The sequence below is a fragment of the Pan paniscus genome, chromosome 17 (assembly GCF_029289425.2).
Source record: "Pan paniscus chromosome 17, NHGRI_mPanPan1-v2.0_pri, whole genome shotgun sequence".
NCBI classification, from domain to species: Eukaryota; Metazoa; Chordata; class Mammalia; order Primates; family Hominidae; genus Pan; species Pan paniscus.
The window spans coordinates 12,209,693-12,227,061 of record NC_073266.2 but is presented as its reverse complement, the minus strand read 5'-3'; positions in this window follow the sequence as shown (position 1 = coordinate 12,227,061).

The following is a 17,369-nucleotide window of genomic DNA, read 5'->3' as shown; positions in this document are numbered from 1 at the left end:
TTTGGTGTTCTTTTGATATTTTATGAAAATTATATAATATACATTTGGCGTAGTTATTGATATTTTACATAGAGAGTGTAATATATATTTACTGTAATTTTAGATATTTTTTTACGCTATATAGTATACATTTCGTGTGATTTTTGATATTTTATGTACAGTATATTAAATATAATTACTGTAGTTTTTGATTGTTTATTTACAGTATATATAACACATATTTGGTGTACTTTTTGACATTTTATGTACAGTATGTAATATATATTTACTGTACTATTGGATATTTTATTTACAGTAGATAAAATGTATTTGGTGTACATTTAGATAATATTATATGTACAATATATGAAATATATTTACTGTACTTTTTGATATTTTATGTACTGTATATAATATCTATTTGGTGTACTTTTGATATTTTATGTAAATTATATAATATATATTTGGCGTAGTTTTTATATTTTACATAGAGTGTGCAATAAATATTTACTGTAATTTTAGATATTTTTTTATGGTATATAGTATACATTTCGTGTAATTTTTGATATTTTATGTACAGTATATTAAATATAATTAGTGTATTTTTTGATTGTTTATTTACAGTATATATAACACATATTTGGTGTACTTTTTGATATTTTATGTACAGTATGTAATATATATTTACTGTACTATTGGATATTTTATTTACAGTATATAAAATGTATTTGGTGTACTTTTAGTTAATATTATATGTACAATATATGAAATATATTTACTGTAGTTTTTGATATTTTATGTACTGTATATAATATCTATTTGGTGTACTTTTGATATTTTATGTAAATTATATAATATATATTTGGCATAGTTTTTGATATTTTACATAGAGTGTGCAATATATATTTACTGTAATTTTAGATTTTTTTACGGTATATACTATACATTTCGTGTAATTTTTGATATTTTATGTACAGTATGTAATATACATTTACTGTACTATTGGATATTTTATTTACAGTATGTAAAATGTATTTGGTGTACTTTTAGTTAATATTATATGTACAATATATGAAATAGATTTACTGTGCATTTTGATATTTAATGTACACTATATAATATCTATTTGGTGTACTTTTGATATTTTATGTAAATTATAAAATATATTTTTGGTGTAGTTTTGATATTTTAAACAGAATATGTAATATATATTTACTGTAATTTTTGATATTTTATTAACAGTATATAATATACATTTTGAGTAATTTTTGATATTTTATGTACAGTATATTAAATATAATTACTGTAGTTTTTATAGTTTATTTACAGTATATATAACACATATTTGGTGTACTATTTGACATTTTATGTACAGTATGTAATATATATTTTCTGTACTATTGGATTTTTTTTACAGTATATAAAATATATTTGGTGTACTTTTAGTTAATATTATATGTACAACATATGAAATACATTTACTGTACTTTTTGATATTTCATGTACTGTATATAATATCTATTTGGTGTACTTTTGATATTTTATGTAAATTATATAATATACATTTGGCGTAGTTTTTGATATTTTATATAGAGTGTGTAATATATATTTACTGTAATTTTAGATATTTTTTTACGGTATATAGTATACATTTCGTGTAATTTTTGATAATTTATGTACAGTATATTAAATATAATTAGTGTATTATTTGATTGTTTATTTACAGTATATATAACACATATTTGGTGTACTTTTTGACATTTTATGTAGAGTATGTAATATATATTTACTGTACTATTGGATATTTTATTTACAGTATATAAAATATATTTGGTGTACTTTTAGTTAATATTATATGTACAATATATGAAATATATTTACTGTACTTTTTGATATTTCATGTACTGTATATAATATCTATCTGGTGTACTTTTGATATTTTATGTAAATTATATAATATATATTTGGCGTAGTTTTTGATATTTTACATAGAGTGTGCAATATATATTTACTGTAATTTTAGATATTTTTTTACGGTATATAGTATACATTTCGTGTAATTTTTGATATTTTATGTACAGTATATTAAATATAATTACTGTAGTTTTTGATTGTTTATTTACAGTATATATAACACATATTTGGTGTACTTTTTGATATTTTATGTACAGTATGTAATATATATTTACTGTACTATTGGATATTTTATTTACAGTATATAAAATACATTTGGTGTACTTTTAGTTAATATTATATGTACAATATATGAAATAGATTTACTGTGCATTTTGATATTTAATGTACAGTATATAATATCTATTTGGTGTACTTTTGATATTTTATATAAATTATAAAATATATTTTTGGTGTAGTTTTGATATTTTAAATAGAATGTGTAATATATATTTACTGTAATTTTTGATATTTTATTAACAGTATATAATATACATTTTGAGTAATTTTTGATATTTTATGTACAGTATATTAAATATAATTACTGTAGTTTTTATAGTTTATTTACAGTATATATAACACATATTTGGTGTACTTTTTGACATTTTATGTACAGTATGTAATATATATTTTCTGTACTATTGGATATATTTTTTACAGTATATAAAATATATTTGGTGTACTTTTAGTTAATATTATATGTACAACATATGAAATATATTTACGGTACTTTTTGATATTTCATATACTGTATATAATATCTATTTGGTGTTCTTTTGATATTTTATGAAAATTATATAATATACATTTGGCGTAGTTTTTGATATTTTACATAGAGTGTGTAATATATATTTACTGTAATTTTAGATATTTTTTTACGCTATATAGTATACATTTCGTGTGATTTTTGATATTTTATGTACAGTATATTAAATATAATTACTGTAGTTTTTGATTGTTTATTTACAGTATATATAACACATATTTGGTGTACTTTTTGACATTTTATGTACAGTATGTAATATATATTTACTGTACTATTGGATATTTTATTTACAGTAGTTAAAATGTATTTGGTGTACATTTAGATAATATTATATGTACAATATATGAAATATATTTACTGTACTTTTTGATATTTTATGTACTGTATATAATATCTATTTGGTGTACTTTTGATATTTTATGTAAATTATATAATATATATTTGGCGTAGTTTTTATATTTTACATAGAGTGTGCAATAAATATTTACTGTAATTTTAGATATTTTTTTACGGTATATAGTATACATTTCGTGTAATTTTTGATATTTTATGTACAGTATATTAAATATAATTAGTGTATTTTTTGATTGTTTATTTACAGTATATATAACACATATTTGGTGTACTTTTTGATATTTTATGTACAGTATGTAATATATATTTACTGTACTATTGGATATTTTATTTACAGTATATAAAATGTATTTGGTGTACTTTTAGTTAATATTATATGTACAATATATGAAATATATTTACTGTAATTTTTGATATTTTATGTACTGTATATAATATCTATTTGGTGTACTTTTGATATTTTATGTAAATTATATAATATATATTCGGCGTAGTTTTTGATATTTTACATAGAGTGTGCAATATATATTTACTGTAATTTTAGATTTTTTTTACGGTATATAGTATACATTTCGTGTAATTTTTGATATTTTATGTACAGTAGGTAATATACATTTACTGTACTATTGGATATTTTATTTACAGTATGTAAAATGTATTTGGTGTACTTTTAGTTAATATTATATGTACAATATATGAAATAGATTTACTGTGCATTTTGATATTTAATGTACAGTATATAATATCTATTTGGTGTACTTTTGATATTTTATGTAAATTATAAAATATATTTTTGGTGTAGTTTTGTTATTTTAAACAGAATGTGTAATATATATTTACTGTAATTTTTGATATTTTATTAACCGTATATAATATACATTTTGAGTAATTTTTGATATTTTATGTACAGTATATTAAATATAATTACTGTAGTTTTTATAGTTTATTTACAGTATATATAACACATATTTGGTGTACTATTTGACATTTTATGTCCAGTATGTAATATATATTTTCTGTACTATTGGATTTTTTTTTACAGTATATAAAATATATTTGGTGTACTTTTAGTTAATATATGTACAACATATGAAATATATTTACTGTACTTTTTGATATTTCATGTACTGTATATAATATCTATTTGGTGTACTTTTGATATTTTATGTAAATTATATAATATACATTTGGCGTAGTTTTTGATATTTTACATAGAGTGTCTAATATATATTTAGTGTAATTTTAGATTTGTTTTATGGTATATAGTATACATTTCCTGTAATTTTTGATATTTTATGTACAGTATATTAAATATAATTACTGTAGTTTTTGATTGTTTATTTACAGTATATATAACACATATTTGGTGTACTTTTTGACATTTTATGTACAGTATGTAATATATATTTACTGTACTATTGGATATTTTATTTACAGTATATAAAATGTATTTGGTGTATTTTAGTTAATATTATATGTACAATATATGAAATATATTTACTGTATTTTTGATATTTTATGTACTGTATATAATATCTATTTGGTGTACTTTTGATATTTTATGTAAATTATATAATATATATTTGGCGTATTTTTTGATATTTTACATAGAGTGTGCAATATATATTTACTGTAATTTTAGATTTTTTTTTTACGGTATATAGTATACATTTCGTGTAATTTTTGATATTTTATGTACAGTATATTAAATATAATTAGTGTATTTTTTGATTGTTTATTTACAGTATATATAACACATATTTGGTGTACTTTTTGACATTTTATGTACAGTATGTAATATATATTTACTGTACTATTGGATATTTTATTTACAGTATATAAAATGTATTTGGTGTACTTTTAGTTAATATTATATGTACCATATATGAAATATATTTACTGTACTTTTTGATATTTTATGTACTGTATATAATATCTATTTGGTGTACTTTTGATATTTTATGTAAATTATATAATATATATTTGGTGTAGTTTTTGATATTTTACATAGAGTGTGCAATATATATTTACTGTAATTTTAGATTTTTTTTTACCGTATATAGTATACATTTCGTGTAATTTTTGATATTTTATGTACAGTATATTAAATATAATTACTGTAGTTTTTGATTGTTTATTTACAGTATATATAACACATATTTGGTGTACTTTTTGATATTTTATGTACAGTATGTAATATATATTTACTGTGCTATTGGATATTTTATTTACAGTATATAAAATGTATTTGGTGTACTTTTAGTTAATATTATATGTACAATATATGAAATAGATTTACTGTGCATTTTGATATTTAATGTACAGCATATAATATCTATTTGGTGTACTTTTGATATTTTATGTAAATTATAAAATATATTTTTGGTGTAGTTTTGATATTTTAAATAGAATGTGTAATATATATTTACTGTAATTTTTGATATTTTATTAACAGTATATAATATACATTTTGAGTAATTTTTGATATTTTATGTACAGTATATTAAATATAATTACTGTAGTTTTTATAGTTTATTTACAGTATATATAACACATATTTGGTGTACTTTTTGACATTTTATGTACAGTATGTAATATATATTTTCTGTACTATTGGATATATTTTTTACAGTATATAAAATATATTTGGTGTACTTTTAGTTAATATTATATGTACAACATATGAAATATATTTACTGTACTTTTTGATATTTCATATACTGTATATAATATCTATTTGGTGTTCTTTTGATATTTTATGAAAATTATATAATATACATTTGGCGTAGTTATTGATATTTTACATAGAGTGTGTAATATATATTTACTGTAATTTTAGATATTTTTTTACGCTATATAGTATACATTTCGTGTGATTTTTGATATTTTATGTACAGTATATTAAATATAATTACTGTAGTTTTTGATTGTTTATTTACAGTATATATAACACATATTTGGTGTACTTTTTGACATTTTATGTACAGTATGTAATATATATTTACTGTACTATTGGATATTTTATTTACAGTAGATAAAATGTATTTGGTGTACATTTAGATAATATTATATGTACAATATATGAAATATATTTACTGTACTTTTTGATATTTTATGTACTGTATATAATATCTATTTGGTGTACTTTTGATATTTTATGTAAATTATATAATATATATTTGGCGTAGTTTTTATATTTTACATAGAGTGTGCAATAAATATTTACTGTAATTTTAGATATTTTTTTATGGTATATAGTATACATTTCGTGTAATTTTTGATATTTTATGTACAGTATATTAAATATAATTAGTGTATTTTTTGATTGTTTATTTACAGTATATATAACACATATTTGGTGTACTTTTTGATATTTTATGTACAGTATGTAATATATATTTACTGTACTATTGGATATTTTATTTACAGTATATAAAATGTATTTGGTGTACTTTTAGTTAATATTATATGTACAATATATGAAATATATTTACTGTACTTTTTGATATTTTATGTACTGTATATAATATCTATTTGGTGTACTTTTGATATTTTATGTAAATTATATAATATATATTTGGCGTAGTTTTTGATATTTTACATAGAGTGTGCAATATATATTTACTGTAATTTTAGATTTTTTTTACGGTATATAGTATACATTTCGTGTAATTTTTGATATTTTATGTACAGTATATTAAATATAATTACTGTAGTTTTGATTGTTTATTTACAGTATATATAACACATATTTGGTGTACTTTTTGATATTTATGTACAGTATGTAATATATATTTACTGTAGTATTGGATATTTTATTTACAGTATATAAAATGTATTTGGTGTAGTTTTAGTTAATATTATATGTACAATATATGAAATAGATTTACTGTGCATTTTGATATTTAATGTACAGTATATAATATCTATTTGGTGTACTTTTGATATTTTATGTAAATTATAAAATATATTTTTGGTGTAGTTTTGATATTTTAAATAGAATGTGTAATATATATTTACTGTAATTTTTGATATTTTATTAACAGTATATAATATACATTTTGAGTAATTTTTGATATTTTATATACAGTATATTAAATATAATTACTGTAGTATTTATAGTTTATTTACAGTATATATAACACATATTTGGTGTATTTTTTGACATTTTATGTACAGTATGTAATATATATTTTCTGTACTATTGGATATATTTTTTACAGTATATAAAATATATTTGGTGTACTTTTAGTTAATATTATATGTACAACATATGAAATATATTTACTGTAGTTTTTGATATTTCATATACTGTATATAATATCTATTTGGTGTTCTTTTGATATTTTATGAAAATTATATAATATACATTTGGCGTAGTTTTTGATATTTTACCTAGAGTGTGCAATATATATTTACTGTAATTTCAGATATTTTTTTTACGGTATATAGTATACATTTCGTGTAATTTTTGATATTTTATGTACAGTATATTAAATATAATTAGTGTATTTTTTGATTGTTTATTTACAGTATATATAACACATATTTGGTGTACTTTATGATATTTTATGTACAGTATGTAATATATATTTACTGTACTGTTGGATATTTTATTTACAGTATATAAAATGTATTTGGTGTACTTTTAGTTAATATTATATGTACAATATATGAAATATATTTACTGTACTTTTTGATATTTTATGTACTGTATATAATATCTATTTGGTGTACTTTTGATATTTTATGTAAATTATATAATATATATTTGGCGTAGTTTTTGATATTTTACATAGAGTGTGCCATATATATTTACTGTAATTTTAGATTTTTTTTTACGGTATATAGTATACATTTCGTGTAATTTTTGATATTTTATGTACAGTGTATTAAATATAATTACTGTAGTTTTTGATTGTTTATTTACAGTATATATAACACATATTTGGTGTACTTTTTGATATTTTATGTACAGTATGTAATATATATTTACTGTACTATTGGATATTTTATTTACAGTATATAAAATATATTTGGTGTACTTTTAGTTAATATTATATGTACAATATATGAAATATATTTACTGTACTTTTTGATATTTTATGTACTGTATATAATATCTATTTGGTGTACTTTTGATATTTTATGTAAATTATATAATATATATTTGTCGTAGTTTTTGATATTTTACATAGAGTGTGCAATATATATTTACTGTAATTTTAGATTTTTTTTTACGGTATATGGTATACATTTCGTGTAATTTTTTATATTTTATGTACAGTATATTAAATATAATTAGTGTATTTTTTGATTGTTTATTTACAGTATATATAACACATATTTGGTGTACTTTTTGACATTTTATGTACAGTATATAATATATATTTACTGTACTATTGGATATTTTATTTACAGTATATAAAATGTATTTGGTGTACTTTTAGTTAATATTGTATGTACAATATATGAAATATATTTACTGTACTTTTTGATATTTTATGTACTGTATATAATATCTATTTGGTGTACTTTTGATATTTTATGTAAATTATATAATATATATTTGGCGTAGTTTTTGATATTTTACATAGAGTGTGCAATATATATTTACTGTAATTTTAGATATTTTTTTTAAGGTATATAGTATACATTTCGTGTAATTTTTGATATTTTATGTACAGTATATTAAATATAATTAGTTTATTTTTTGATTGTTTATTTACAGTATATATAACACATATTTGGTGTACTTTTTGATATTTTATGTACAGTATGTAATATATATTTACTGTACTATTGGATATTTTATTTACAGTATATAAAATGTATTTGGTGTACTTTTAGTTAATACTATATGTACAATATATGAAATATATTTACTGTACATTTTGATATTTTATGTACTGTATATAATATCTATTTGGTGTACTTTTGATATTTTATGTAAATTATATTATATACATTTGGCGTAGTTTTTGATATTTTACATAGAGTGTGTAATATATATTTACTGTAATTTTAGATATTTTTTTACGGTATATAGTATACATTTCGTGTAATTTTTGATATTTTATGTACAGTATATTAAATATAATTAGTGTATTTTTTGATTGTTTATTTACAGTATATATAACACATATTTGGTGTACTTTTTGACATTTTATGTACAGTATATAATATATATTTACTGTACTATTGGATATTTTATTTACAGTATATAAAATGTATTTGGTGTACTTTTAGTTAATATTATATGTACAATATATGAAATATATTTACTGTACTTTTTGATAATTTATGTAGTGTATTTAATATCTCTTTGGTGTACTTTTGATATTTTATGTAAATTATATAATATTTATTTGGCGTAGTTTTTGATATTTTACATAGAGTGTGCAATATATATTTACTGTAATTTTAGATTTTTTTTACGGTATATAGTATACATTTCGTGTAATTTTTGATATTTTATGTACAGTATATTAAATATAATTAGTGTATTTTTTGATTGGTTATTTACAGTATATATAACACATATTTGGTGTACTTTTTGATATTTTATGTACAGTATGTAATATATATTTACTGTACAATTGGATATTTTATTTACAGTATATAAAATGTATTTGGTGTACTTTTAGTTAATATTATATGTACAATATATGAAATAGATTTACTGTACTTTTTGATATTTTATGTACTGTATATAATATCTATTTGGTGTACTTTTGATATTTTATGTAAATTATATAATATATATTTGGCATAGTTTTTGATATTTTACATAGAGTGTGCAATATATATTTACTGTAATTTTAGATATTTTTTTTACGGAATATAGTATACATTTCGTGTAATTTTTGATATTTTATGTACAGTATATTAAATATAATTAGTGTATTTTTTGATTGTTTATTTACAGTATATATAACACATATTTGGTGTACTTTTTGACATTTTATGTACAGTATGTAATATATATTTACTGTACTATTGGATATTTTATTTACAGTATATAAAATGTATTTGGTGTACTTTTAGTTAATATTATATGTACAATATATGAAATATATTTACTGTACTTTTTGATATTTTATGTACTGTATATAATATCTATTTGGTGTACTTTTGATATTTTATGTAAATTATATAATATATATTTGGCGTAGTTTTTGATATTTTACATAGAGTGTGCAATATATATTTACTGTAATTTTAGATATATTTTTTTCGGTATATAGTATACATTTCGTGTAATTTTTGATATTTTATGTACAGTATATTAAATATAATTAGTGTATTTTTTGATTGTTTATTTACAGTATATATTACACATATTTGGTGTACTTTTTGACATTTTATGTACAGTATGTAATATATATTTACTGCACTATTGGATATTTTATTTACAGTATATAAAATATATTTGGTGTAATTTTAGTTAATATTATATGTACAATATATGAAATATAATTACTGTAGTTTTTGATATTTTATGTACTGTATATAATATTTGGTGTACATTTGATATTTTATGTAAATTATATAATATATATTTGGCGTAGTTTTTGATATTTTACATAGAGTGTGCAATATATATTTACTGTAATTTTAGATATTTTTTTTACGGTATATAGTATACATTTCATGTAATTTTTGATATTTTATGTACAGTATATTAAATATAATTAGTGTATTTTTGATTGTTTATTTACAGTATATATAACACATATTTGGTGTACTTTTTGATATTTTATGTACAGTATGTAATATATATTTACTGTACTATTGGATATTTTATTTACAGTATATAAAATGTATTTGGTGTACTTTTAGTTAATATTATATGTACAATATATGAAATATATTTACTGTACATTTTGATATTTTATGTACTGTATATAATATCTATTTGGTGTACTTTTGATATTTTATGTAAATTATATAATATATATTTGGCGTAGTTTTTGATATTTTACATAGAGTGTGCAATATATATTTACTGTAATTTTAGATTTTTTTTACGGTATATAGTATACATTTCGTGTAATTTTTGATATTTTATGTACAGCATATTAAATGTAATTAGTGTATTTTTTGATTGTTTATTTACAGTATATATAACACATATTTGGTGTACTTTTTGACATTTTATGTACTGTATGTAATATATATTTACTGTACTATTGGATATTTTATTTACAGTATATAAAATGTATTTGGTGTACTTTTAGTTAATATTATATGTACAATATATGAAATATATTTACTGTACTTTTTGATATTTTATGTACTGTATATAATATCTATTTGGTGTACTTTTGATATTTTATGTAAATTATATAATATATATTTGGCGTAGTTTTTGATATTTTACATAGAGTGTGCAATATATATTTACTGTAATTTTTGATATTTTTTTACGGTATATAGTATACATTTCGTGTAATTTTTGATATTTTATGTACAGTATATTAAGTATAATTAGTGTATTTTTTGATTGTTTATTTACAGTATATATAACACATATTTGGTGTACTTTTTGACATTTTATGTACAGTATGTAATATATATTTACTGTACTATTGGATATTTTACTTACAGTATATAAAATGTATTTGGTGTACTTTTAGTTAATATTATATGTACAATATATGAAATATATTTACTGTACTTTTTGATATTTTATGTACTGTATATAATATCTATTTGGTGTACTTTTGATATTTTATGTAAATTATATAATATATATTTGGCGTAGTTTTTGTTATTTTACATAGAGTGTAATATATATTTACTGTCCTTTTTGATATTTTATTTAGAGTGTATAATATACATTTGGTGTAATTTTTGATATTTTATGTACAGTATATTAAATATAATTACTGAGGATTTCGATAGTTTATTTACAGTATATATAACACATATTTGGTGTACTATTTGATGTTTTATGTACCGTAGATAATATATACTTACTGTAATTTTTTATATTTTATTTACAGTATGTAAAATGTATTTGGTGTACTTTTAGTTAATACTATATGTACAATATATGAAATATATTTACTGTACTTTTTGATATTTTATATACAGTATATAATATATATTTGGTGTACTTTTGATATTTTATGTAAATTATTTAATATATATTTGGTGTAGTTTTTGATATTTTACATAGAGTGTAATATATATTTACTGTCCTTTTTGATATTTTATTTAGAGTGTATAATATACATTTGGTGTAAATTTTGATATTTTATGAGCAGTATATTAAATATAATTACTGAAGATTTTGATAGTTTATTTACAGTATATATAACACATATTTGGTGTACTTTTTGATGTTTTATGTACAGTAGATAATATATACTTACTGTAATTTTTGATATTTTATTTACAGTATGTAAAATGTGTTTGGTGTACTTTTAGTTAATATTATATGTACAATATATAAAATATATTTACTGTACTTTTTGATATTTTATGTACAGTATATAATATATATTTGGTGTACTTTTGATATTTTATCTAAATTATATAATATATATTTGGTGTAGTTTTTGATATTTTACATAGAGTGTAATATATATTTACTGTCCTTTTTGATATTTTATTTAGAGTGTATAATATACATTTGGTGTAATTTTTGATATTTTATGTAAAGTATATTAAATGTAATTACTGAAGATTTAGATAATTTATTTACAGTATATATAACACATATTTGGTGTACTTTTTGATGTTTTATGTACCGTAGATAATATATACTTACTGTAATTTTTTATATTTTATTTACAGTATGTAAAATGTATTTGGTGTACTTTTAGTTAATACTATATGTACAATATATGAAATATATTTACTGTACTTTTTGATATTTTATGTACAGTATATAATATATATTTGGTGTACTTTTGATATTTTATGTAAATTATATAATATATATTTGGTGTAGTTTTTGATATTTTACATAGAGTGTAACATATATTTACTGTCATTTTTGATATTTTATTTAGGGTGTATAATATACATTTGGTGTAATTATTGATATTTTATGTACAGTATATTAAATATAATTACTGAATATTTTGATAGTTTACTTACAGTATATATATCACATATTTGGTGTACTTTTTGACATTTTATGTACAGTAGATAATATATACTTACTGTAATTTTTGATATATTATTTACAGTATATAAAATGTATTTGGTGTACTTTTAGTTAATATTATATGTGGAATATATGAAATATATTTACTTTACTTTTTGATATTTTATGTACAGTAGATAATATGTTCTTACTGTAATTTTTTATATTTTATTTACTGTATGTAAAATGTAGTTGGTGTACTTTTAGTTAATATTATATGTACAATATATGAAATATATTTACTGTACTTTTTGATATTTTATCTACAGTATATAATATATAATTGGTGTACTTTTGATATGTTATGTAAATTATATAATATACATTTGGTGTATTTTTTGATATTTTATGTACAGTATATTAAATATAATTACTGAATATTTTGATAGTTTATTTACAGTATATATAACACATACTTGGTGTACTTTTTGATAGCTTATGTACAGTAGATAATATATACTTACTGTAATTTTTGATATCTTATTTACAGTATATAAAATGTATTTGGTGTAGTTTTAGTTAATATTGTATGTACAATATATGAAATATATTTACTGTACTTTTTGATATTTTATGTACAGTATATAATATATATTTGGGGTACTTTTGATATTTTGTGTAAATTATATAATATATATTTGGTGTAGTTTTTGATATTTTACATAGAGTGTAATATATATTTACTGTCCTTTTTGATATTTTATTTAGAGTGTATAATATACATTTGGAGTAATTTTTGATATTTTATGAACAGTATATTAAATATAATTAGTGAAGATTTTGATAGTTTATTTACAGTATATATAACACATATTTGGTGTACTTTTTGATGTTTTATGTACAGTAGATAATATATACTTACTGTAATTTTTGATATTTTATTTACAGTATGTAAAATGTATTTGGTGTACTTTTAGTTAATATTATATGTAGAATATATGAAATATATTTACTTTACTTTTTGATATTTTATGTACAGTATATAATATATAATTGGTGTACTTTTGATATTTTATGTAAATTATATAATATATATTTGGTGTAGTTTTTGATATTTTACATAGAGTGTAATATATATTTATTGTCCTTTTTGATATTTTATTTAGAGTGTATAATATACATTTGGTGTAATTTTTGATATTTTATGTACAGTATATTAAATATAATTACTGAATATTTTTATAGTTTATTTTCAGTATATATAACACATATTTGGTGTACTTTTTGATATTTTATGTACAGTAGATAATATATACTTACTGTAATTTTTAATATTTTATTTACAGTATGTAAAATGTATTTGGTGTACTTTAGTTAATATATGTACAATATATGAAATATATTTACTGTTCTTTTTGATATTTTATGTACAGTTTATAATATATATTTGGTGTACTTTTGATATTTTATGTAAATTATATAATATATATTTGGTGTAGATTTTGATATTTTACATAGAGTGTAATATATATTTACTGTCATTTTTGATATTTTATTTAGAGTGTATAATATACATTTGGTGTAATTATTGATATTTTATGTACAGTACATTAAATATAATTACTGAAGATTTTGATAGTTTATTTACAATATATATAACACATATTTGGTGTACTTTTTGATAGCTTATGTACAGTAGATAATATATACTTACTGTAATTTTTGATATTTTATTTACAGTATATAAAATGTATTTGGTATAGTTTTAGTTAATATTATATGTACAATATATGAAATATATTTACTGTACTTTTTGATATTTTATGTACAGTATATAATATATATTTGGGGTACTTTGATATTTTATGTAAATTATATAATATATATTTGGTGTAGTTTTTGATATTTTACAAGGAGTGTAATATATATTTACTGTCCTTTTTGATATTCTTTAGAGTGTGTAATATACATTTGGTGTAATTTTTGATATTTTATGAACAGTATATTAAATATAATTACTGAAGATTTTGATAGTTTATTTACAGTATATATAAAACATATTTGGTGTACTTTTTGATATTTTATGTACAGTAGATAATATATACTTACTGTAATTTTTTATATTATATTTACAGTATGTAAAATGTATTTGGTGTACTTTCAGTTAATATTATATGTACAATATATGAAATATATTTATTGTACTATTTGATAATTTATGTGCAGTAGATAATATATACTTACTGTAATTTTTTATATTTTAATTACTGTATGTAAAATGTATTTGGTGTACTTTTAGTTAATATTATATGCACAATATATGAAATATATTTACTGTACTTTTTGATATTTTATGTACAGTATATAATATATATTTGGTGTACTTTTGATATTTTATGTAAATTATATAATATATATTTGGTGTAGTTTTTGATATATTACATAGAGTGTAATATATATTTAGTGTCATTTTTGATATTTTATTTAGAGTGTATAATATACATTTGATGTAATTTTTGATATTTTATGTACAGTATATAAAATATAATTACTGAAGTTTTTGATAGTTTATTTACAGTATATATAACACATATTTGGTGTACTTTTTGATATTTTATGTACAGTAGATAATATATAGTTACTGTAATTTTTGATATTTTATTTACAGTATGTAAAATGTATTTGGTGTACTTTTAGTTAATATTATATGTACAATATATGAAATATATTTACTGTACTTTTTGATATTTTATGTACCGTATATAATATATATTTGGTGTACTTTTGATATTTTATGTAAATTATATAATATATATTTGGTGTAGTTTTTGATATTTTACATAGAGTGTAATATATATTTACTGTCCTTTTTGATATTTTATTTAGAGCGTATAATATACATTTGGTGTAATTTTTGATATTTTATGAACAGTATATTAAATATAATTACTGAAGATTTTGATAGTTTATTTACAGTATATATAACACATATTAGGTGTACTTTTGGATATTTTATGTACAGTAGATAATATATGCTTACTGTAATTTTTGATATTTTATTTACAGTATGTAAAATGTATTTGGTGTACTTTTAGTTAATATTATATGTACAATATATGAAATATATTTACTGTACTTTTTGATATTTTATGTACAGTATATAATATACATTTGGGGTACTTTTGATATTTTATGTAAATTATATAATATATATTTGGTGTAGTTTTTGATATTTTACATAGAGTGTAATATATATTTACTGTCCTTTTTGATATTTTATTTAGAGTGTATAATATACATTTGGTGTAATTTTTGATATTTTATGTACAGTATATTAAATATAATTACTGAAGATTTTGATAGTTTATTTACAGTATATATAACACATATTTGGTGTACTTTTTGATGTTTTATGTACAGTAGATAATATATACCTACTGTAATTTTTGATATTTTATTTACAGTATGTAAAATGTATTTGGTGTACTTTTAGTTAATATTATATGTACAATATATGAAATATATTTACTGTACTTTTTGATATTTTATGTACAGTATATAATATATATTTGGTGTACTTTTGATATTTTATGTAAATTATATAATATATATTTGGTGTAGTTTTTGATATTTTACATAGAGTGTAATATATATTTACTGTCCTTTTTGATATTTTATTTAGAGTGTATAATATACATTTGGTGTAATTTTTGATATTTTATGAACAGTATATTAAATATAATTACTGAAGATATTGATAGTTTATTTACAGTATATATAACACATATTTGGTGTACTTTTTGATATTTTATGTACAGTAGATAATATATACTTACTGTAATTTTTTATATTTTATTTACAGTATGTAAAATGTATTTGGTGTACTTTTAGTTAATATTATATGTACAATATATGAAATATATTTACTGTACTTTTTGATATTTTATGTACAGTATATAATATATATTTGGTGTACTTTTGATATTTTATGAAAATTATATAATATATATTTGGTGTAGTTTTTGATATTTTACATAGAGTGTAATATATATTTACTGTCCTTTTTGATATTTTATTTAGAGTGCATAATATACATTTGGTGTAATTATTGATATTTTATGTACAGTATATTAAATATAATTACTGAATATATTGATAGTTTATTTACAGCATATATAACACATATTTGGTGTACTTTTTGATATTTTATGTACAGTA